Here is a 24,681-nt window from a genome sequence, read left to right on the forward strand (position 1 = left end):
AAGAAAAAAAAAAACAGAAGAGTGATATACTAACAACAGAAGTGACATGTTGAAAATAGAGCTGGCTGATTTGAGCAGGAACAATGGCTGAGATGGGGGGCAGGTGGGGGTCAGTGGGGTCTCGACTGAGCCGACATACAGCACAAGCGACAGGGACAGGCCGGCCAAATGTGCCACAAAGACACGCTCGACCTTCCTGTCTCATATTACACACCAGCACGAGCCCACGTTTTATACTGAGATACAAAATAAAAGTATAAAATAATATGGAAGCCTTGTATGTATTTTTCAGAATAAGATTTAAAAAATAAACGTTTTTAAGCTGATACTGTGGTTTTAAACAAATTCAAAATTGGTGGTTATTTCTTCATCTTGTCTTAGAATACTGCGTTCTAAAATAAATCTTTTGATGAAGCATGTCTTCTTTTCTTTATCTCAAATTATACCTGAGTGCTGCAGAGTGGAGCTGATGATGAGACTCATAGATCTGGTACTGTTCATACTGTATCTATGATATTTTGATTGGAACTAAATGACAGGCAGAGCATAAATCTATTAAAAGATAACAAAGAACAGCGTTGAATTTCTCTCTGTCACACACACACACACACACACACACACACACACACACACACACACACACACACACACACACACACAGACACGTACAACAGCTTTGGCAGATGTTCCCTGGGACATACAAGTAAACCCGGCGTCCCATCATCACCATCATCCTGCCTGGAAACAGTGGCAGCCAAATGCCAAGTGCAGCTCCACCGCGTCTGCTCTCACTGCCGCAAAGACACGATCCAGTGTCAGCTGCGCACACGCATCATTACAAGGCAGCGAAGCTAAAACACAATACAAGGGAGAGTTTGCAAAGGATGAGAAGTTCCAGCTCCCACTCTCTGGTTTATCTCTGTGATGTTTTTTTTTTTTTTTTTTCCTCCACTTTCAACTGATCCTGTCCCAGTTTGCAGTATGCAGATTGGGCAGCAAGCAAACCGTGAGACTACAGCTTACATTTGACATACGTATATCTGCACAGCTACCGTTCATTTAAATAGTAGGAGAGGATGTTAATTACTGAGTCTGAGGGATGTGAAGGTAAAAATTGTATAAAATATATATGAGGACTCATCTTTATCTCAGAATTTAATTTGTATAAAAACTGTTCAAAGTCTCTCCAACAGCATTTAGACCATCATGACACCAAAACTCCCCTGAAATCCAAACTAATGAAATTCTTTAAGGGTTGTCAGGGTGACGGACCTCACCGATTCAAAGGCGTGGAAACCCTTGGAGACAGCATGCCTTTAAATAAAGAATCAATTTTCAAAATTAATAATTAAACAAAATAATAAAATGTGTGAAGAAAATCTCATTTAATTGCAGTCTTTACAAATTGCTGTGGTCAGGGAGGAACCTAAGGATAAGACGACAGGCTGAAATGTAATTTTTAATAAAAGGTCTAAACGTCGCACCGACAGATCGGTCTAAACCTTCCATAAACCTCCTCGGCACACACACACACACACACACACACAAAAAAACTCTAACGTAGAGACCATTACTCATGATCCGTTGTCCCTTCTCCGGGCCACAAAGGCATGTGTCTCCCTCCCTCAGGTCAAGCCCATAGGCTGCTACACAAAGCACTGAGGGCATCATAATCTCCTAAAAACCCCCTCTGGAGTCGGCCCTGCTCAAAATCCACAATGCTAAGCAGATCCACAACATCTTCACTATATTATCTGGCTCAAATTGTTTCACTACGTTTGGCTTCCGTGTTAAAAAATCACCACATTTCAATTATGACTACTGATTAAATTGTTGCTTTGGAGTCTGAAAACGTAAAATTAATCGGACGGTTGTGATAGCGACTATAGACGTGAGGGATCTTCTTAGGAAAACTAAATCCTCTCTACGTGATGACTTGCAGTAATTTGCGAGATGAAATACAACATCGGGCGTCCCTGTAGATCACAGTCTGAAGAGCTGTGATCATTCTGTATGAAAGGCAGCTCCTGTATTTGTCACAGCGAGGCCCGGGTTTCAGGCGCGCCAACCATCACTGTCACCAAAGTCAAACATTAAGCTTTCGAAGGTGCTTTAGAAGGTGAATTGGAACAAAAGGCCCCTCACCATAACCACTACTCAAAGCACTGTTTAATTAGGTGTAGAGCAACAAATCCTCCCTATTCAGCGGCTGGACACTTGTGGTGTTGGAGTGGAGTGTATCGTCAGTGAAAGACTCCCGTCATAACACTAGAGGAGTGTCCCCTCCCTCACAAAGACACACACTGATTCACTAATGCCTGTCTGTTAACAAGCCCACTGTCTGCTTCTCTAACTCACCGTCTCTTCAATGGGTGCTAATGGAGAGACAAAACAGCACACACACACACACACACACACACATACACACTGAGGCCCTCCTGCAATGCGCTGCTCTTTTCATAGACTGAGGCTGGACACTTGTGTTTATAAGTTGAGGGACGGCATACCACGCTTCAGCCTGTCGTATATTACGCTCTGACTGGACATAAAAACAGAGTCTGAAAATGTAACAACAGGAAAAAAGAAAGTGTAAAATTTCAAATAAATACACAAATGAAACTCCAATAAAATTATATGAAGGCAAATTAGAGAAAATAGTGCTGAATTCAATTTTCAGTGTTATTTAATATTAAATACAAATGTAAAACCATGTTAAAAGGCAAAGAAACCTTTAAGGAGATTGTAATATGTCCTGTAAAATAAACAGATTTCAGGTTTCTTTCTATTTGTGTCACTGAAATTTTTAAAAGATAATTTGCTATTAAATTGGATAACTGGATAATTATGAACTGAAAAAAAGAAAAGCTTTTTTGCATGTTTTTATTTAATTCTATTCTGTATTTTTAAATTCATAAAATGTGTGGTTCACTGAAAAAGAGAAAATTGCAGAGATCATTTTGCTTGGAAACAAAAGGAAAGGCTTCTGTGTTACTAAATGAATTAAAACTCTACAGGCACACTTTTGGCAACTGTCTGGATGTATAAAAGACAAAGTAACTCAGACTAGGGTTGAATATGGGTGGTGGGCTCTAATCCTGAAGGACAAAACCAGCATATCCACCGAGACAAATCTTGTTTGATGGATCCCTGCTGCTAGATCCAACCACAGCAGTCCGGTCTGGGAGGCCCATTGTATCAGAGACGCTCGAGAAGGAAACACACTCAAAATTTATTAGAAACGGGACTCCTGAAATACAATATTAATTCACAGACAGCATAGTAAAAGCAAATTATCTTAATCCAAGCCAGGCCCACACATTCTCTCAGCAGGAATGCAAAATTTTAATATTCCTGTTACACTATTATATACTCACATAAAACCACAATAAACTGAAAAGATTAGTAAATAATTGTTTGGTATCTTTTGCTATTCTGATAATATTAAAAATGTGTTTATGTTTCTTACTGAAGTTTATATTTTCTGTTTTAATTGCAGCTATTCCAATAAAAAAAAAAAAAAAAAACCCTTTTATTTAGGCAAGACTTTCCCCTCTTAACAAAAATGCAAATAAACACATAATTTCATTGTTAAATGAGATGAAATAATACGATAAAATAAAACTCTCAGTGTTATTTAAATGTGAAGCACATTGTTATTTGTCCATTACGTCATTTCTTGGCCGGTTTAACAATAAAAAAATGCATTTAAAAATAACAAAAACAAAACATAAATTAAACTTAAAAGTCAAAATTCCTTCTTGCTGCTTTTGATGCACAATTATCCGGTTATGGTGACGTGAGTTAATGGCTTGAGTGGGTTAATAAAATAAAGAAAGGATTTTGAGAGAAAAAAAAAAAGAGTGTATTCCAACAGTGGCGTCTCCCTGGGATTTATCATGGCTGTCTGTGTATGTGTAACACAGAGACAGTGACAGAGAATAAGACGGCGCTCAGTGTTCCCAAGTGCTCAAGTGTATCTAATTGTGCGAGTACGATTATGAGCATCTGCTTTTTTCATCTTTAGTGTAAGCGCGTATATGTGAGCGTGTGTGTGTGTGTGTGTGTGTGTGTGTGTGTGTGTGTGTGTCGCAGCTGAAAATGTGCTCGGCTCTCAGCTCTGTGGTCTGAGGGCAGAGGCTGGGCAGTGCCTTTTAAGCCAGCTCTGGGTCAGTCCAAACACTGGCAGCTATTCATGACCAGATCAAGTTGATGTGAGATTCTGTCCCTCCTCTGCCCCCCATTTCCATATGAATGTGGAATATGCTAAAGAAAAAAAAAACAAGCAAGATCCTTGTCCCAGGGAGCCACCGCAGGGTGAGAAAACACACATTTGCAACGAGAACTCTACATCCTCCCCCATGGCAAATAACAGAAATATTGGCATCATAAGCACATTTAGATAGAATAATAAAAAAGAGGAAAAAACTGCTTTCACACACACACACACACACACACACACACACAGAAACTCTTTCTCTCTATCTCCTCTCTGCACACATTCAAACCCAGCCAAGGTCAACGCTGCTGTCAGCCTTGCAGCTTATGAATCAAAACACAATTGCATATACATATTTAGAAACGCTTTATCGTAAATGGACACACATACACACACACACACACACACATATACGCAAGAACAGCTCCATGCAGTCTACATCCCCACCACTCTATATAAAGGGTTTAGCCAGACAAAGGGTTTGTCCTGAAAGACAAACAGCAGGAAGCAAGGAAACGGCAATGAACGTGATGCACAGACGTACGCGTCGAGCAACCCCCAGAAGCATGAGACCACGTTGGAGAAACAGCAAGTGGATTGAAAAGACAGGAGAGTATAAATGAACAAATAGCTCAGATCTGCATACCCTGGATGTCCTGAATCCTCTCTCTGCTACCTGGCAGGCCCCTTGAAGCTGGGCGTATCGACACCGCACCGTCACGTGTTTTTACATGTGTTTCAGACAGACATGGGCCTCCTAATACACACAGACAATGTCACACGCTCCTATTGTTCCACTCCATCGTTTGGCCGGAGACAAACCCCAGTCCCCTTCTAGTTGTTTAAAGGTGGGCTCAAACCCAGAGCGATGAGGCCATCTATTACCAGGAGGGATGAGGGGAGGGGAGACAGAGAGACCCCTAAATGGGGGGGAAAGCTCAGTCAGCTAGGTTTATAACTGCCGATGAGCACCAGGAACCCAAAGCCTGCCGCCGCGTCCTGAGGAGCAGCAACACACAGACACAATGAACATCAAAACACCTTTTCACATTTACTGCATAGAGGCCTGAAATGAGAAGCCATTAAATCACATTTTTTCACTTTGGCTTGGCAGTAGAGAAGGAGAGCTAGTGGAAGAAAACAGACTGAATCATAGACTATCTTTCACATTATCAGGATAGGTGTGACCCACCTTTTTAAGCAGGAATATTTCTGCAATAAACTAAGTACATGTGGAGGAACATGGTAAGGAGAATTAAACTGATGGGAGTCATAAAAAGAGGATCATTTAGCTGGTATTATACAGATGATTTAGCAGAAAACATTTTTGGGCTTCTATTGCTGGCTCTTCTGATCATCAAATCCATTGGTAATCTATTACTGATAATAGTGAAAATCAGGTTTTGACAAAATCAACAAGAAAAAATAACAAACATATATGACATGCTATTAAAATGAACAAAAATATACTGGTTGCATAAGTTTGTATACATTTTATTTAATCCACCTTCCAGTTTTTATAACAACAGTCTTAATGAAAAACATCGACCAATTTTGTTCATCTACTGTAGATTTGGGATTTTTTTTTCTATTCTTCTTGGCAGAAGAGTTTATCATCATTCATTGTGCAATAGGACCACAAATCAGACTTAATTCCTGGCTCTAAGGCAATAACTAAAACCTTTCAAAGGATATGCATATTCTGGTATCCAGTGTAGATGCAATCATGCACCAGATAAAGGATTCACGGCGACATTTACAAAACAAAAAGAAAAACTGCAGAGAGGGAACCACTCTCATGTGAAGAGCAGTTTTCCAGTGAGAAATGTGTTTCAGTCCATACTTATTACCACTAATGTGTATGTAAAATTACAATTTGTGTAGGCTTTGTAAAACAAATAGCCTAAATCTGTTTTACTCATGTCAGGCGCAGCGTGCGTTGCTGGCCGCAGCGCAGTAATCATAAACAAAGCACCACAAGCAAACTCTAACCCTAACTGTACGACGAAGGGAGAGGCTAACAACCTGATATTTTGCAACAACACTGCAGAGTTATTTAATTACAACCATCCCATGTGCAAGTTAACTGCATTAATGTAAATTCAGTCAGTTCCAAAGTCCCTGTTAGTGCGATGATTCTCACTCCAGCTTTCCTTCATCGCTCATTTTCTTTACCTTTTTCCTGACTTTATCCTCTTGTGGGGGACCAACACTGAGCTCCATTACACAACTGTTGGGGTCTCAAGCCCGGTGAATCATGCTACGCAGAAATATCTGTCACTGCTAATCACTGGGGCGCAGCAAGATGTATATGTATGTGTTTTTATTTAGAAAGACCCAATCAGACAGCGGGGATTTTGCCTCCCCTGGTCGCCCCTTGTAAGACACAGGTGATATTTGTTAGGACCAGTCACTATGAGAACTTTTTTGATTTACAGAATACACAACCTGATGATATTTAACAAAGTTTGACTCTGCTGCTATGTTGGAGTTGGCTCGTTCTTTCGCGCTGTGAAAAACTAGTGTTATATGATGTTTCAGTGACCCTGACATATTTTAAAAAATAGACTTGTGCTTTCTGTGATATTGCAGCATTGATTTATTTTCCTGGTGCAGACATCAGTCTGGTCTGGTTACCATCAGCCCAGCACCAGCCACCTGTGCACGAGCCCTTCTGTATTTACGTTACGATAATCACAAACGGGGATCTCGACCAGATTGCGTGTCTTATCTACAAAGACCGTTCACTCCCCTCCGGATCAAAAAAGTTACAAGAGACTGAAACAGATTATAAACACGGAATGTTGGTACAAGATTTCAAATCATGTCAAAACAGAATCAAAGAGAAATCCAAAAACGAACAAAAAAAAGACTGTATTTTTGTGGCAGCGGGGACAAAAAAAGAAGTGATTTAATTTTATCCTATTTTTTGGACAATGTCCCACTGGGCTGTTCTGGTCTTGACTGAGTCACAGTATGCGACCCTCTCCAGCAGGCCGCCGGCCTCTGCCAGCTACACAAACAGTGAGAGAGAACATGACATCACCCCTCTATCATCCACTAGATACACTCGAGGCTCACAGTTCAGCAGGTTCAAATGCTCGATGCAGATGGAGGCTAATGTTAACTCACTGAAGCAAGAGATCCTGCGTATTATAGCCACCTTTTTAAAACTTTCCCTGAAGCGCGCTGGCCTGCTTAACAGACGCTGGAAGTCATTACAAGAGGATTGTGTTACGGTTCGGTCTGGTCTCCCTTAAGACACCGAACTGGTGACAGAGGGGGGGGGGGGGGGGATGCACAACAGTTTGACCATGCTGGATCGTTAAGGGACTACAGTCTCTCTGGGCCATGAGCCTCCGCAGGCATGTGGAGGATGTTCCCTCCTGACCGTGCCCACTGTAATAAGTACGACCAACCTCAGCAGGAGTAAACAGAGACACAAATCTCTCTTCCCTCTGGGCGGCCCGGGCAGGAGACATCAATTCCCGCTTGCAATCACCACGTCTACGCTCACAGATTTCATTACACCCTTGCGACATCACACCCTTCAACAGCTAACATGCGGAAATGATTTTGGATTTTGTCTCCGTTTTGATGAACAGACCCCAACGAAGACTCGGGATTTGACAGTTAGCAAAGAGCAAACAAGTGTACTGTTTTTTTGGTTTTTTTTAATGGGCCAGTTTGAAAATTGGGTGTCATTATCACGACATAAAACTGTCATGACCCTATAGTGCTTTTTTTCAATTTACCTATAACATAAAAACAGCAGTTTCTGGCAGGGAAAATACAACCTTGTCTAATTGAAGGAGAATAAAGGCCGGTGGAAGGAGGAGAAGGAAAAAGAGGAGAAAAAAGAGGAAGAGAGAAAAAAAAAAACAGTAGTCCACCATGTGGCCCACAATCTATTCATTGCTCCCGTTTAATTTCTTTTGGGTGCATAATCCTTTCAGTTTCAATAGCAAATTTAACAGTCCCCAAGGCCTAAGCACCAGACTGGTCAATACAAAACCAGACAACTAATTACTGAGCGCACCACGCTCTCTTCTACCCCCCCCCCTCCCACCCCTCCTCCCTTCTTCCTCCCTTTTTCTCTCCCTCTTTCCTCTCTCTCTCCAGCAGCTGTGCGGTTCATGTACACAAGAGCAGCAGTCAGGCAGTATTAGGTTTCCACTTCCCAGATCTCCCTTAAAAGCCTGTCCCATAATGGCCCTTCAGTCACACAAACACGCATAGAGTTTCATACAAAAAAAAAAAAAGCACACACAGTTGGACAACCACATGTGAATATATATACATTCACTTGAGCCATTTTGAAGATTCCTAAAATAGGTTTATTTGCCTGCCTACGTTTATTTTCTATTTTTTCTCTTTATTGGTTTCCTAAGCGATTTTTTTTATTTTTTTTTATGCAAAAAGGTTCATTTTAAACAACCCTAAAATAAATTATATGTTTACTGAGGGCGAACAACATAAATGTTTGTGATGTCTTGCAGTTAAGCAGTAGCTTTAAGAGCGTGTAATTACCATGTAATTGACGCCTTGTTTTCAAGCAATAAATTAGAGTCCAATTTGACAGACTGTTTAGCTAATAAAATATGCTAAAAGCTGACCTATAGCTCAGCACTGTAGCGGTTAGTACTTTTAGCATATATGTTTTTAGAAAACAAACCAAAAAAAAACTACCCTAATATTGTTGTATAATTAATGACGACACAATTACAACAATATCAATGATCATTTTCAAGGGGACTAAAATGTACAGATCTTCCCAAACTAAGCCTTAACTCCAATACCAAATAGAAAACATGAAAGGATAACGTGACTGTATTCTGGCTAAAACAGGAGTAGATGCATATGGCGTAGGAACCCTCAGCTGACCCTATGACATATGTCACTTGTGGTGTTTTTAATGTAGATGAGAAAGAACTTATCCTCTGCTTCCCATGAGTAAATACTCCGGCTGTGACAATGATAACATGGTCATGATAGCATGCTCAGTGCTAACCCTGCCCCATGTTGTGCCGTGTTGTGACTGCTGTCCTATGCTTTACAGCCTTCCTCTATAAACAGACGCTCTCTCAAGGCTTTGATCATGACCCAACACACACCAGCAACTCAGCACAGCCCCTAATTTGCTGATGGGTTTAAAAAGTCCCTCAGTTAAGATCACTTCCCTCAGATAATGGGAAGAGTTGGCCCCCCTGTGACCTGAGTGGAGTGTCCTTTGTCTCACTCCTAATGTTTGCCTTAGCCCATTGTGTCTGCATTATCCAGCAACCTCCACCCCTCCTCGCCACACCGCTTTGACGCGACAACCCCGCTGTACTGCACTGGACTGCCCTCAAAGAGGAAATGCTAAATGTATGGAAGCCATTTCCCTGTGTGCCCCTGAGCTCTCTATGGGTTCCCCTCCCCCAGTTCCCCACCACCACCACCACCACCACCACCACCACCACCAAACACTGTCTGTGACCACCACGTAGCTGAGATGTGACCACCACGTAGAGAGGTGGTTAAAGAAGCTGAGCTGTTTAAAACGGTGAAGAGAGTCATGTGGCTAGAAACACTGGGTCCGACACACACACACACATGAACGCACACACACAGCCGGTTCCACAAAGAAGTCCTGCACCCCCTTCGCTTGGAAACAAGGAGGATGAGTTCCTGTCAGCTCAAAGACAAGCAGACAAATTGCCTGTGATCTCTTGACCCACGAAACAGGCAACTGTCCAAAACAAACTGCTTTAAAATTGATGAAACACAAAATAAGATAATAACTTCTGTGAAATAATATGTAAATTGGCTTCAACAAAGAAGATCAGCACTTCTTGAAATAAGGTGTTTAAATAGCCAAGATTCAGGAGTAATTTTGCACCTTTTGCTACTCATCGGGACTTTTTAATGACAGGTATAATGTTGGCTGGAGGTGGGTGGGGATAAAAAAAATAAATGTCTACTCGTACGCTTTCTTTCTTTCAGTCTTTTGTTTTGTTCTTTCTTTCTCTCTGCTTTGTGTCAGTAAGGACAGCTGGATAAGAAATGGATCACTGGTAAAGGGACACACAGCCTCCATCACAGACATGACATCACCCCCTTTATAACCAACCCATTGGGGGCCATTTGTGCTAGAATTCAATGCTGTGTGTGTGTGTGTGTGTGTATGAGAGTGTTTGTGTGTGTGCGTGTGCATGCATGCAATAAGTTAGCTGTGTTTGCAATATTTTTTATTTGTTAATATAGCTTTAAGTTTGAAAGACCAACATGTTGTTCTAGTTTTCTTATTCATGTGGTAATAATAGGTTTAGCTGAAAATGCAGTCATGGCTATTAATTCATTACAGAAAACAATCAATGAACACTAAACATCTGTTATTTTCCATTCGCAAGGCCCAAGACTTGGCTCAAGTCATTAATAATTCAATAAAGAATCTGACTTATGATGCATATCATCTGTCATCATTATCTTAGTGTTAACTGACACCTTGTATCCATCTGACCTTCATACTATTCATCAAAGTAAGTCTTGCTCATGACCCATGAAGTCACAACTATCTTTCACCATATGAATAAAGTTTAAGTTGTTTCCATGACTTCCCTGGAATACATTAAAACATTCAACAACAAATCATGGTGTCGGGTCTCAGGTCCAAAGCTCCGTGCACAGCTTTAACACCACACCCTTTCTGATGGTACTTTCTTTAGATAATCACTGCTCACGGGGAAATGAGAGACAAATTAACTCTTTAGAATATCTCTTCTCGGTGGAGAAGCCTCTGAGTTTACTGACAGGTTGCCATCCTGGTGGAGGGCTGAAGGACCTTGACCACAGAAGCTTGTAAAAGTGTTAACAAGTCAATGAGAAAAACTCAAAGAATTACAAAACTTAAAATTCCTTATCAACATAGCACACAGAAATTGATTGGGGAAGTTTGGGTATTTTTGCTAGAACACCAGAGAGTTCTGCCTGGGCACAAAGTGAGAAAACCAATTATCAATCTCACCATTTGTTGCTCAGTTGCACAGTATCTTAGGAAAAAAAAAATGAGGAAAACCAGTTTTCCACTTAATTAAGCACAGATAAGATATGCACTTCACTCATGTGCTTGGCACAGCTTGCTGGGAGGAAAACCCTCTTAAGAAACATGATGGTGTGACCTTTGATCAGTGGCCTTGCACAGAGTTACTGTCAATGATCTAAACCAGAGAAGATGATTCAAGCTTTGAGCAGAATAAACCCTGACTGAAATGGCATGTCATCTCAAAAAAAAACTGTAACAAAGCATGACAGCATCTCCTGCCTGTCTAAACACAAACTTTGCCCTTCATTTTAATAAAGTTTGCCATCCCAATTGGGGCTGGACCTCTTGTTTGAGCATAACCATATGGATGATTATGTAATAGTAAAAACTTTGTGTTTTCAGAATAATGAAGGAGCAACTCTTTAAGCTCGGTCAACAAGCTGACAAAGTCTTTCTAAAGATGTAATGATTGTGCCAGTCATATCTGTCAATGCACTGACAGGAGACATGGGTGCTGGGACCAGATGGAGGCTCCTGTTCTCTTGGCCTTCATCGTTATGAACTCCTAAGACTGCATGAACAGCTGCATTGTTAGAGCAGTTATTCTCATAACCAGTCATATCGTACTCCTTCCTGTAACAGCATGGATTCACAGTCACACACTGTGTGCCCAGAGTAGTCAGCAAAATTTCTCTCTCTGGAGTGACTGTGGTCTATAGTCAGTGAGAATTCAGTGACGGACCTGTAAAGTATGAGGTTTGTTCCCCAAAATATCTCTTGTTAAAAGGGTAAAACAGCTTGAACATGTATCACAGAGGGTGTTGTGAACAGAGCAAGAGAAGCAAACAGGGATGTCACTCATTGGGTTTACATTCTCTGTAGTAATTTGATCATAACCCGAGTAAGACTATACTCAGATTATTGCGACTGTCATAAAAACATCTTAACAAAGTTATCTTACTTGCATTAAGGTTGTAATCGGAGTAAGCACAACTCGATTTACAGAGATGGATTCGTCATCAATCTTTCAAAGGACTCTCAGCATGTATACACCATATATCCTGGTCTCATTCACTGTTTTGCAACTAAAGTCACAACCAGATGCAATGTTTAAAACAAGAGCCTCCACATTAGCAGCTGTGGAAAAAATAAAACACATTTTTAGGGGCAACAGCAAATGGATTTCCAATTACAAGTACCACTGCACATAACAGAGGTTGCATTAAGGTGATGTGTAAATTAATCAACACGAAGCACTTCAATTTTACTTTTATATTCCCATTTCCTCTTTGCCTGAAGGCTATCACAGGTCCTTATGGGTATTAATTCAACTATCAAACAACTCATGGAATAGAGAGTAGTATAGATGTATCACTATTAAAATCATGGTAAATATTACATGAATTACATGCCATGTATTTTGGACATAACAACAAAAAAAAATTCCTCAGAGGCAGTACCAGTAGTTAAATCATGTAATTTCTCTCTAGGTTGAGTGGCAGAAAAGGAAACCACCTCCAGTTTCCTGAAGCAGTCAGATTCTGTCTGCTTTCTGTTTTCAACCTGAATGGCACCTCTGTCATTCACATGGCAGCAGCAGGCTAACAACTAATAAATCACAGCTACTAAGTGAGCTTTTCCTTTCGCTGCTTGCAAACAACAACTGGGCTAATTTATAACCAGAGGAGGCATGAGGGAGAGGCTAAAATTGGCTGTTGAGGTCAGGCAGGTTATCTGACAACATGTCTTCACCTGGCAAAAAGGACAACAAACAACTCAAGACGTTCATCTGCAGACGTACACCAGACGAGCACTACTAATAAAAACATGAAATACCTCCAAGATTCAAATAATCCGGTGTTCTTGATGAGAGGATGAACTGTTTCATACCAACTGACTTACTGGTAACCCACCAAAACACAGCAGCCTTGTTCTTCAAGCACCTGTACTACTATGAATTCAGAAACTTTTTTTTTACTCAGCTAAAAATGTGCTTGTTTTTATTAAGGCTCACAAATTATATTTTTACAACTGTGCTCTATGATTTACAGAAATGTAATGGGTGAATATCACTGCTACTAAAATATAAAACAGTAAAATCCAGCTATCTAAAAGCACACAAAATGCTGTTATTAACTTATTTTCTCTCGTCAAAGCACAGCTTGTAGATTGCAGACGACACAAATATGTTCATTTCAAGATTCGTTCAAGTTAAAAAATGTGAAACTCAGTTTAAAGCCATTGATCAATAAGCAAGTAATCCACAAATTTGTCTATTTCCTAGTGCTGAGCAGGCAATTTCTATTTCTATTCTATATTTTGTCATATTACATAAAGTGAGAATACAACTTTTTGACAGTAACTTCACGAGTCCTCATTAAGAAACTGTGTAGTTCTGCTGCTTCATTAGATTGTGACCCACATGCCCAAAATAGAGAACTAGATTCTGCAGCAGACACAGTTGTGTATTTATAAAAGAGCTGTGGTAGTGAGTGAAATCCAGAAAACCCTCCCCTCATACTATAAGTTATACAGGCAATGTGCTGAACAGACACAGCCAAAATAAATTCATACAGGCACAACTCCGCTCACCTAATTTTTTTATCCCTTTAAAATCTTGCCTTAGCACCACCTTTCACAAGAGAAATAAGTCTATTAACGCCGGTCGAGACACTTCATTCCCCTGTTACTTAGATGTCTAATGAACGGAGGGAGCGAGGGAGGCACAGAATGAGTCAGGCAGAGAGACGGGTTCTGATTTCCTCAAAGAGACGAGGGAGCAAGGTCAAAACCCCAAACTGCCAATGAACCATCGAGGTGAGACACATAAATCACAGCTCTGAAGTTCAATAGGTTCCTAAAAGGAGTACGCTCGCTTACTTAACTCAGCTTAGTTCTCAGACTTACACACACCAGCTCTTTTTGGGTTCAAATGTTGTTGTTTTACTTTAAAGTGAAAAGACTAGTCATAGTTTCAGGAGTTAATATCACTAACTTGTAAAGAACTTTTCACAGAAAATTGTGCTTTATTAAAAAGATATGCAAGTATATTTTAATTAAAGAAGATTATATTCTAACTTAAAGATTTTGATGAAATTTAGTAAAGGACAAGTTTTTTAGGGGATAAATATATATATACACACACATACACACACACATATAAATATATAAATAAATATAGTATTAATATTCAGTCTTAACCTAGTCAAAAATATTCATGGGGAATCTTACATTCAATAATTCCTCATCATCAACATTACTGTAAAATCGATCATAAATATACAAAGCTTTAACATCTATATGCAGGTCCAGTACTCATGAGGTATCCTTTACATTTATCAAATAAAGGAGTTATTCAGTGAGCCTGCAGTAATGCATTAGTGTTCACTAGCAGCAACATCTACCATCACCTGTTTTAAAATTGTACGGAGAAGAACCGACTGCTAATAAACGGCAACAAGCATCCTTTCAAGCATATTATCCTTGGCTGATGAAATCTGGATCTGAATCTGGCTTAGTCAACAAGAACATTGTGAACTTGGAATCTTCTGTTCTATTCTTCCGTTCTGTCTGACTTCTTTATCCAAACTAAGTCATCCACACACTTTTTATCTTGTTTTATTCTTGTCTGTTGTTATTTCTGTAAAAGAAATAACAGTTGAAAATATATAATGAGACAAAAACAGTTTTGTCAAGATGGTGAGGGTGATGGCGTGTCAAAACTTCAATACTCAGTCTCTCAGAACTGCACTCCACCCAGACTTAAGCATTTCCAAGCTCCTGAAAAAGTGAAACCACTGAGCAACTTATTAATTTCATTTGCTGTATAAACGGCCTCCACAACAAACCTCTTGCAAGTCAGCTGAAACGTGCGGCGGTTTCCAGGTTTTGAGGCGGGCACATGTTCCGCAGTGATAATGTCATACTAAAAAGTTTTTCAAGCTATTGTGCTGCCCGGGCCAAGTGCCATTCTCTTTGACCCCTCCGGATTCCCTTCCCCCAGTCGGCCTCCACTCCACCTCCCTTCTCGCTCTACCTTGACCCTCAAAACTTAGTACAAATTCAAAAGCACAAAGCTCTTATCACTACAGCTCACACAACTAATTGTTACAATGGAATGTGAACTTGAGTGCACTGAAAGAAAGTGTAGGAAAAAATAGTTTTCATTTTTATGAGAGAAAACTGGGCTGGAAGTCAACAATAAAAAAAAAACTCAAAATAGGTAACTACTGGCAACACATGAATCAAAAGCAAAGAGAAATGAAACAGACTGCTGAGAATTCAGGCATATGTTTGTTCTTGGGGAGTACAGAACTTAAAAAGTCAAAAGAGAGAAAAAGAGAAGCACTTACCACATAGATCCCGACATCCGAGCTCAAGAATGAAAGATTCCTCTCTTGTCTATCTCCGATCCACTTCCATTTTTCTGAGCTCCCATATGGCACCCCCACCCCTCGGAGAGGCAGAAAGCAGAGAGAGTGCGGCAGAGGGAGAGAGTCAAACACACACAGGGAGAGAGGGAGCGAGAGAGAAAGAAAGAGGGGGGCATTAGTCCTGGTGTGGAGATGGAGGGGACTGTTGCAGCTGTGCACCCCCGTCAGTATCTCCTCAAATCCAGTCCTCTCCTCCATGTATGTCTGCGGCACGGGCAACGGAAACAAAGTGATCCTCTTACACACAGCCCAGAGTAAGAGAGAGAGAGAGAGAGAGAGAGAGAGAGAGAGACAAACAAGGAGAGGACGAGGGAGGGAGAAAGAGAGAGAGAGAGAGAGAGAGAGAGAGAGAGAGAAATAGAAACATACGCAGGGAAAGGCAGGAAAAGAAAACAAGTGAGCTAGTTAGAAGGCCGAGGCAGCTGGAGAATAGCAGGTTCAAGTTTTCAGCGTTTCCTTTACTTTGTCGTGGAACTCTGCTGGCCGAGTGGGAGGGAACAAGCAGGAGCTTCTAGGAAGGCAAGGAAATAGTGCATAATACCTTCCAGCTTCTTTCTACCCCCACCTCTCCCTCTCCCTCTCTCTTTCTCTTTCTCTCAATCACTCTTTTTTCTCCGTCTCTCTCTCTCTCTCTCTCTCTCTCTCTCTCTCTCTCTGGTAATAAGCCTGGCTGCAACAACCCCCTCCTCCGGGCGCTGGAATGCAAGGCAAGAGTTTCAAGAGGCCCAGTTAGACAACCCTCAGAGTCACTGCACCTTGACCTCCAGGTCAGACGCAGAGTGTGTATATGTGTGTGTGTGTCTGTATATAGATATATATGCGTGTGTGTGTGTGTGTGTGTGCACACGCAGGAGGGGCGGGGAGTTTAAGTTGTGTCTGTGTATACTTAAATTTGAGGGGCCAGCTTTGCCTCACAAGATCACATAACCAAACCCGGACAGCCACTTTACAGATATAATCCCGTTGTGCATTTACACCACTGTAGGAAATCACAATCGATGTAACGCTGACTGTTGCTACATGGACACAATAGCTGCCCTCACTCCACAAGCAGTAATTGTATTAAACTGTTTGGTTGTGGAGAGAATATTACATAAACAGACCTTTTTCTTCACTTTTCAAATTAGTTTTTTTTTTTTTCTGTGGTTTTATGTTATTCATTTGTGATGGTTTTCTAAATCAGTTATTTTCTAGACCAGCAAAATTAGCTCCACAACAAAAAACATCATGAATGATACCACTGATGTGGACAGATAGAGGCAAAGACTACTGACTTCTGAAAGATTTATCCGTGTTCTTTCCTCCGCAGATTTCAGATAAGTAGCAGTTCAACCGACACAACTGGACTGGGTTTTGTTTGGACGCTCTGTTGAAACAAGTGTTTACTGTAAATCCCTCCAATCAGGCAGGTTTGCGTCATTTGAATCAGGGAAGCTGGTACTGTCTGCTAGCGAGGGCCCAGTATTGTGGCTGTTCAACATGTAAAAACCTATTCTTCAAATTCATTCAAGTGTCCCTGCTAATACGGGTCCCTCCTGCTCTCTCTCTCTCTCTCTTTCTGTCCATGTTTGTCTGTCTCTCTCCCTCACACACACACACACACACACACACATCAGTGTATACCTTTCAGCAGAGAAAGAGAGAAAAGAGTTTAAAGATGTAATTTACACATTTTTATTTCCTACCACATCTACTGCGGATGGTATTTAGGTATTTCAAAATTACTGAAATACAATGTCATATGTATAATGTCATACCCAAACTTTTTTTTTCCTTAACCAAAAATAAAAACAAAAACACTCACATACACAACTGCTCAATGATATGATAGTAAGAAGCAAACCAATAGAGCAGATCACTCACCGGCTGAAAATTCATATTTCTGCCTCAGTCGGACAGCCAGCAGGGCAGTTCTGACAGTAAGACCCTGTTAAAAGAATAATATACATTATGCATCCACTCCCAGGACCCAGCTGTGCTTATATCATGAACTGAGGTATAATGAGGTTATAGACCCCACATAAAAGGAGATATCGTGCCCAACTGGACACTAATGTGTTGACATAACACCCTGCTTCCATATATTTTCATTTTTGATTAGGCTTGCATAGCACAGTGAGTACGATGATGTTTCTGTGATGGAAAGTAGAAAATAACTGCTTTATTATGTATTTTCATTATTTAAAAAACACAAAAACAGTCATTTGAAGTTAGAAGTAGTAATTCGATACATTTGTTGAAAGAATAAAGAGCTTGTAACAATATAATGACATATTTTCATGTTTTAGTGAAGACAATTATTTGTATTGATAGAGAAGGCAAAATCTGCTTTGTCCATATATTGTTAATAACTGTTCAGTATTACAAGAATATCCTATAGAGCAATGTGAGTAAATATCATTTATAATATCTCACTACCATCTAGGTGATCTCTTTAGTCACAATGATCAAGCTTGTCTGCTCTTAATATGAATGTAGTTAGTAAAGTAGTGATTTCTTCAGAGAAATACCTGCATTTTTAGTTGAACTGCAATTCTTATTAAATCATTGATATTTAACCGATAGACTGTGATATTTTGGATCACATGCCCAATTTTGTGAATCTCTCTGATTAGCTTTTAAAAATACAGTTGGAAAAATAGGTTTGTACCCGCAGTTGGCACAAGTGAAGAGGGGATGCTTCAGGGTTCCGTCCTAGGCCCCATTTTGTCCTGACTTTAGCTGCTTCCTCTGGGTTATTTTATTCACTAAAAAGCATGTGTTTTTCCAGTATTGTTCTACTGACAGCCAGTTCTATTCAACTATAAACCAAACTGACAGCCATGGACACTAAATGAATGGTCAGATTCTCGTACCTATATTAAACAAGAACAAAGCTCTCCATTCTTTTCTGGTAAAAGGCTTTGGAATGCACAATGTTTGCTGCAGATGAAAACGTCTTTGGAAATACATTGCTAAAGCGCAAATTTTGTTATTGGAAATCTATTAGAAAAAATACTCTTATAATTTATAGATGTTACTAGTCATGCCCTTGAAAATGAAGCATAAGCAGTGTGGCCTTTTAATCAAGCCTTCAGTATTTAGTTCCTGACTTTTCACCATGTAAACAAGCTTGTGAACAATTAATGTAAACCCTCCATCCTGCTTAAAATGTAATGGCCAAAATAATTGTACAGTTCAGGCTATTTCTATTATCACATTGTGACCTTCACATTTAAACTTGATCCTACCTATATGCAATATTTCACTGTTACTGCATTGCTAAAGTACCACCCCAGTTCCAAGTTAGCTATATGAGCTTTTTACAGTTGAAATTTGACATGTCGTGGCAGGAAAAGCACAGGTGTGATTGATAACATTAACGATGGTTGCATTCCATTTAGTGATTGCAGTTTCAGGGCCATGCGACTGTGCATGTTTATACTGGGACGCTCAAATGGAATAGAAACATAATTAATGTTATTATCTACAACTTCTGTTGACGAGTCAATATATATGCTGTGAAAAGGCTCTATTGATATTATCAAACGCCGCATCAAGAAAACTGTAAAATGGTCTCGAATTTAACCAGAATTTTCATCAGGAGAACTTAACAGGCTGAGGTTAACCTAACCAAATGTTAACAGATTCAATTCAAGAGCCTCTTTTAAAATACATTTCCACATATTCATATAATAAGCCTTTATCACGGAAGACATTTTGACATGTCACAGTGGGAAAATCACAGGTGTAAAAAACAGAATTAATCATGGCAGATTTCCATGTAGCTGCTTCAGTTTCAGGGTCCTGGTACTGTACACGCTGGCTCACTGTCACACTGTCATGGTTTACTGGGACACTACGGCAGAGCTATTCAACTATAAATTCAACTGGGCCAGATTTTAAAACCAGGAAATGTAGATGGGCCAGACATTTTCAGCAGCCTATTCAAAACCATTTTTTTTTAGCTTTTGGTAATGACAAATTGTAAACAAACGCAAATGAATGTAGTAAAATAGCAATGTTTATTGTTTCACTTTTGAAATAAAAAAAAAATTTTTTGGTCAGCATATCTGGCCCAGATACATCACAAAGTGCGGAAACAGAATAAAAAAGAGCTAATGCACAATCACAACAAGTGGCAATAACAGAAACCAATAACACACTATCTCTCTCTACCAGTATCTCCATGTATGTCCACTAAAAGTGCTTGCTTTTGCCACTGACAGGCTCAGATTGTTATTAGTGTCTGATGACATTATGGAAAGGATCATATCGCGAGAGTTTAGTTATTGCAAGAGACAGCTAAATAATCAGCTAAATATTCAGTGATGACTTTGAAAATCTTTTAGATAACACTAAGCTATGCTTTCTGTACTCCTACACAACAAACTCTTCCCAGCACTCCTCTCTCCACCTCTCACTCGCATTTCTGCCATCATTGTCTTCCTGCAACAACTCAACTCTTCTCCTTGAGCGAGACTTTGTTGGACACAATACAAACAAATCAAGTCGAAATGTAAAGAAATATGAATATGTTTCTCATTTTGTTTCCTGACTGCTTATGGATTTTAGACCACAACCGCAGTGCTCTAACTATTTAGGCTACACAATAACATTGCTATTGACAAATATTTTTTATAAAATAATATTACAATTAAAATATCCAAATTGCTGTTAAAGTAGCCTATTTAATTCAAGCTCACTGGGCCACTTGGAGGTTGTTTCTAGGCCAGATGTGGCCCATGGGCCGCCAATTGCATAGGCCAGCACTAGGGCAAAGTTAGGGTTAATAACACCTGTTCCTTTATTAATATGACAATTCACAATGATCTGCTGTCTGATGAACAACTTGTTGTAACTCTAATACCTCATCAACCACTGTATAATTAATCCTTTTTTTACAGTACAATATACAGTATCAGACATAATCTGAACTTGGACAAATGTGGTCAACGGTAAAACAGTGAAAAAGCAGGACAAAAGCTGAACTGGGTTGGGACTTTTACACACAGTGTGCCATAATAGTATTATATAACAATTATTATTGCCATGGTCTTGTCGCAGTCTGGCTTTGTGTTCCTTAGTTGTTATTCTCCTCCATTCCACCAGAGACTCTCAGCCTTTTATCCTTGTTAAGACTGAGTTGGAGTAGGCTGTTTTGAGTTGTATCTTTAAATACTTCTGACATGATATCATTTCAGTTGCCTTTATTAGTTAGACTGTATTCATTGTGTTTCTAGGTTTTTGGTTTCTGCTTGCCCTGTGCTTTTCCTCCTGTGTCCCCAGCCTGTTATTTCCTCCACACCTGCCCTGCATCAGCCTTGTTAGCCTTGCCCTGCTCCCAGTGTTTCCCTCAGCCTATCAGCTCCTTGCCTGTTCTCAGCCTAGTCACCTGTTCCCCATTCCCTCATTAGTTCAGTTTGTATTTCAGTCCTGTGTTTCGGTTCAGTCTTGTTGGATTGTTGGATCCTTTGTTCTGTCTTGCTCAGTTTTGCTTTGCCTGCACTCCTAAGACTTAATAAAGATAATTCTTCAGTTCATGTGCCTGATGTCTCCTGCATTTGGGTCCACCTGCTCTGCTCCCTTTAACAATTATTCACAATACTTACAGTTCCTTCATACTTTGAACTTTTAAAAATATCTCTAATACTCTCTGTTGAAAGTTGATCTCAAGTTGTTATGGTTTCTTACTGAGTGCTACATCAGTTTGCTCTGCTTCAGCTTTTGAAAGCTGGTGGATATGACTTGATCTGTAAGGACTGAGACTGGGGTACAGTAGATGTACAATGTGTTTTTCAGCATAGCATTAGACTAAATTTCAAATGAAACACAAAAGGGGTGGTTTGTTGTTGTTCCTATTCTTATTCTTCTTGCAAGACTACATGCAGCCTAGATGCATCTCAAGCCTGCTGCTGCCCTCCACAGGTAATAAACAGACCTACCTATTCAGTTACTGTTCAGTGGGGATCAGACTGTGAATTTGAGAATGAATGTATTTTCTACTACAAAGCTTTTTTACATCAGTTAATAAAGAGCAATAAATAGTTTCAGTCCTGTTTACATGCTTGCAAGTGTTTGTGTTTTGGGTGAAATTAGGTTTTTTGAGAATAATCAGACATGTGATCTTTCATTAGCAGGACAGGAATTTACAAGAAATATAAGGTATACTGAATTCACACTTGATGTCTCACCGTCTCTCACTGGGATTCAGCACATTAGAAACTAAATTATGTGCCTATTTTGGAGAGAAAGGAAGGCAGATCTTATGTGTTATCATTATCTTTTTATGTGGCGCATACAGTATTTCCTGTGCTAAAATGGACAGGAAAGGGGTCTCAGCATCTGTTTACTTGATTCACAATGTGTGACGCCACTAGTGTTCGATTTCACAGCAGATTACAAATCTTCAAACCTTAGATAGCCTTTCTCCTCTTTATGGGAAAATTAAATGTTTGTGAAGTACATGCACAGCAAGGCTTGACTCAAACAGTCGGAGGAGGGTGTGAAACACAGACAGAGAGGGACAAAGAGTGCCAGAGTCTACATTTCATCTCTCCGTCTCTTACTTTTACTTCTTACTGCCCCTCTCTTTTTCAAAAACATACACACACTGTACTGTACTTTGTGTACTGTGATTTAATATTAGCACAGTCCTGAAGTTCTGAGGGCTTATGATTAAAAGACTGACTGCCGTCACACACAGTCTGTATGAGTGAAGCTGCATATCAATTAACTTGTGGAAAAATAACCAATGCCACTCCAAACCTGCTGGTTAATGTGACTGATGAATAACTTCTCATGATAAAGCATAGGCACAATACTTACCAATGCCACACCCCATCTCTTGCTTTCTCTACACAGACAGAAGTGAAAAAAAAGAAAACTGAAAAATGACAACAATGTCCGCAGATAAGAGAGGGACATCGAGTGCCCGCTTTTATCTTGATTTTGGCTTCTCAGTTAGGTTAATTCATTATCTATGCTTGCTATTGCTTGCTTGTTGATTGACAAGCCTGTGGTTCATCATATCTTACATTGTGCACACAATGTTAACAGTGTTATATACAATATAGCACGTCTGAACATTTCACTGAAGGAAGCAAAAATGATGACGGGGTGTTCCCAGTTGATTCAGGTTTAACCATGGTAAAGACTACTGCAGTCTGAGGTCTTGCACTCATCACCCTGTCAAAAAGTGTACAAGTGCATTTACATAATTCAAATATTATCAAATGGATTTCTGTGGCTCATGGACAGAGGTCAATATGACATGAAAATGACTGAGACAAACATCATACTGTATATAAAGATGGATGACGCATCTCTTGCCAAAGTGAAGCCAAATACCTAATTTCCAGGTGGCTACCATCGTGCCTGTGTGATGTCAACCAGAGTCTGCATAGTAGAGTCGGGCAGTGGGATGATGGCCCACAGGATCTGCCCCCTAAACTTGACTGACAGCTGTTTCACCATCAAGAGGAGCCGCCTTGGAAAGGTAAACCAAAACAGAGACAGTTCAGAAAGAAGACGGTGCACTTAAGAGTCTTTTCCTGTATCTGTGTCACATGGGTTACGCCACTGCTCCACCCCTTTAGGAGACTAGCGGCAGGCTCTGAGTCTATTTACTCCAATGTGAGAAGTGAATGTGAGCACAGATTATTACCGATTCTTTCGCTCACTGGAGTAAATATTGGACCCATTTTTCACAAGCCACATATCTTCCAAACATTCAGACACTAAAATGGAATTTTTCAGACAGACGAATCAGGAGAACATTAACTTTGTTGGAGACCTGTCTCTGTGTCAGCAACACACTCTCACAATATCTGGCAACACAGATACATGTAATACATATCTCTTCTCTCTGTCAGGACAAACTTTATGTAATTCACATGGAAATAAACCTGAAACCCACAGTAATCTGTGCAGCTCTGTGTTTGTGTCGTTTGTGTGTTTATCATTTTTGTTGTCATGAACTTCTGTTTTAACCCTAATCTCTCATCGTGGGAAGTTGCTAAATGCTAACTATCCAGGCACTAATGCTAAGCTATGGTCATATATCTACCTGCTTCCCGTCTCATATAATCAACATAATGCAATTTAAATAAAGATTAAACACACAGAGATCATTATGTTGTGAATTTGCACCTTGTTTTAATTAACTAAACCCCATGGGAGGCTGTGGTTGTAGCCTGGGGGCTAGCAGGTTGACTTTGTGGGGCTGAAAAGGCAAGGCTAGCCCGTTAGCATGGGTCATATCTACATAGGGTTAGGGGACGGGGGGGTGCGACCACACCCACTTAGGAGACAGGAAGTGTATACAATTTTATACCACTGGCGTAGCTTGTAATGTGTCATCTTTTGCTATAGAGCATCTTTGTCTCTCTTTTTTTTTTTTGAACACAAAGACTTGAAGCAAAGACTTCAAAAATAAAGGGTATACATCAAAACAACAAGAAATGAGATGTCCCCACTGATCTTTCTTGCTATTTTACTACATTTTTTAAGTGATGAGAAAAATAATTTGAAATCATTTATAAACCAAACAAAGGAGGGCTTACTATTTCTCCACTTGCTATAATGAATATATTTACCCATAAGAATGATCATATTATGTAGGAAATAGATAGAGTTAATGTCTGAAGTTGGAATGTCATTTACTTTAAGTGATAACAACTCACATCTAACCAAAATCTTTTGGACACAGGGCAAGAGAAAAACACCTGTTCTAATGTTTCATCTGTCACTTTACAAAAGGTACAAGGGTCCATTTTAAATTTGAACCTTTTTTTTAAAGAAATTCTGCAACCAGTAAAACCTTATGAATTATTTTGAGATGAGTTTCTTTGACCTTTTGGGAAACAGGCCATTTAATAAATTTAGAATGTGCTTTATCCATTATAGGCAAAGTTTCCATATCAGAAAACAACTACAAACAGTAAGGTCTCTGGTTAGTCAATGACTAAGAGATTTCTTCATATCTGTTAAGCTGTTGGAAATACTGATGTCTTTTCTTCTGATAACAT

General features: G+C 39.8%; 1 long non-coding RNA gene across 6 annotated transcripts in view; it reads right to left on the reverse strand.

Annotated features, from left to right (window-relative positions):
• Positions 1-24,681, reverse strand: part of LOC137195185 (uncharacterized) — a 64,905-nt gene that overhangs the window by 34,668 nt on the left and 5,556 nt on the right. For 4 of the 6 annotated variants that reach the window (XR_010931083.1, XR_010931085.1, XR_010931082.1 and 1 more), the window contains 4 exons: positions 23,003-23,141; positions 22,481-22,508; positions 17,537-17,600; positions 15,593-15,910 (listed from right to left, as the gene is read on the reverse strand). This is a non-coding gene — a long non-coding RNA (uncharacterized lncRNA). The other 2 variants (XR_010931086.1, XR_010931087.1) reach the window with 2 other exon arrangements.

Source organism: Thunnus thynnus, chromosome 13, assembly GCF_963924715.1.
Source record: "Thunnus thynnus chromosome 13, fThuThy2.1, whole genome shotgun sequence".
In the NCBI taxonomy this organism is placed as follows: Eukaryota; Metazoa; Chordata; class Actinopteri; order Scombriformes; family Scombridae; genus Thunnus; species Thunnus thynnus.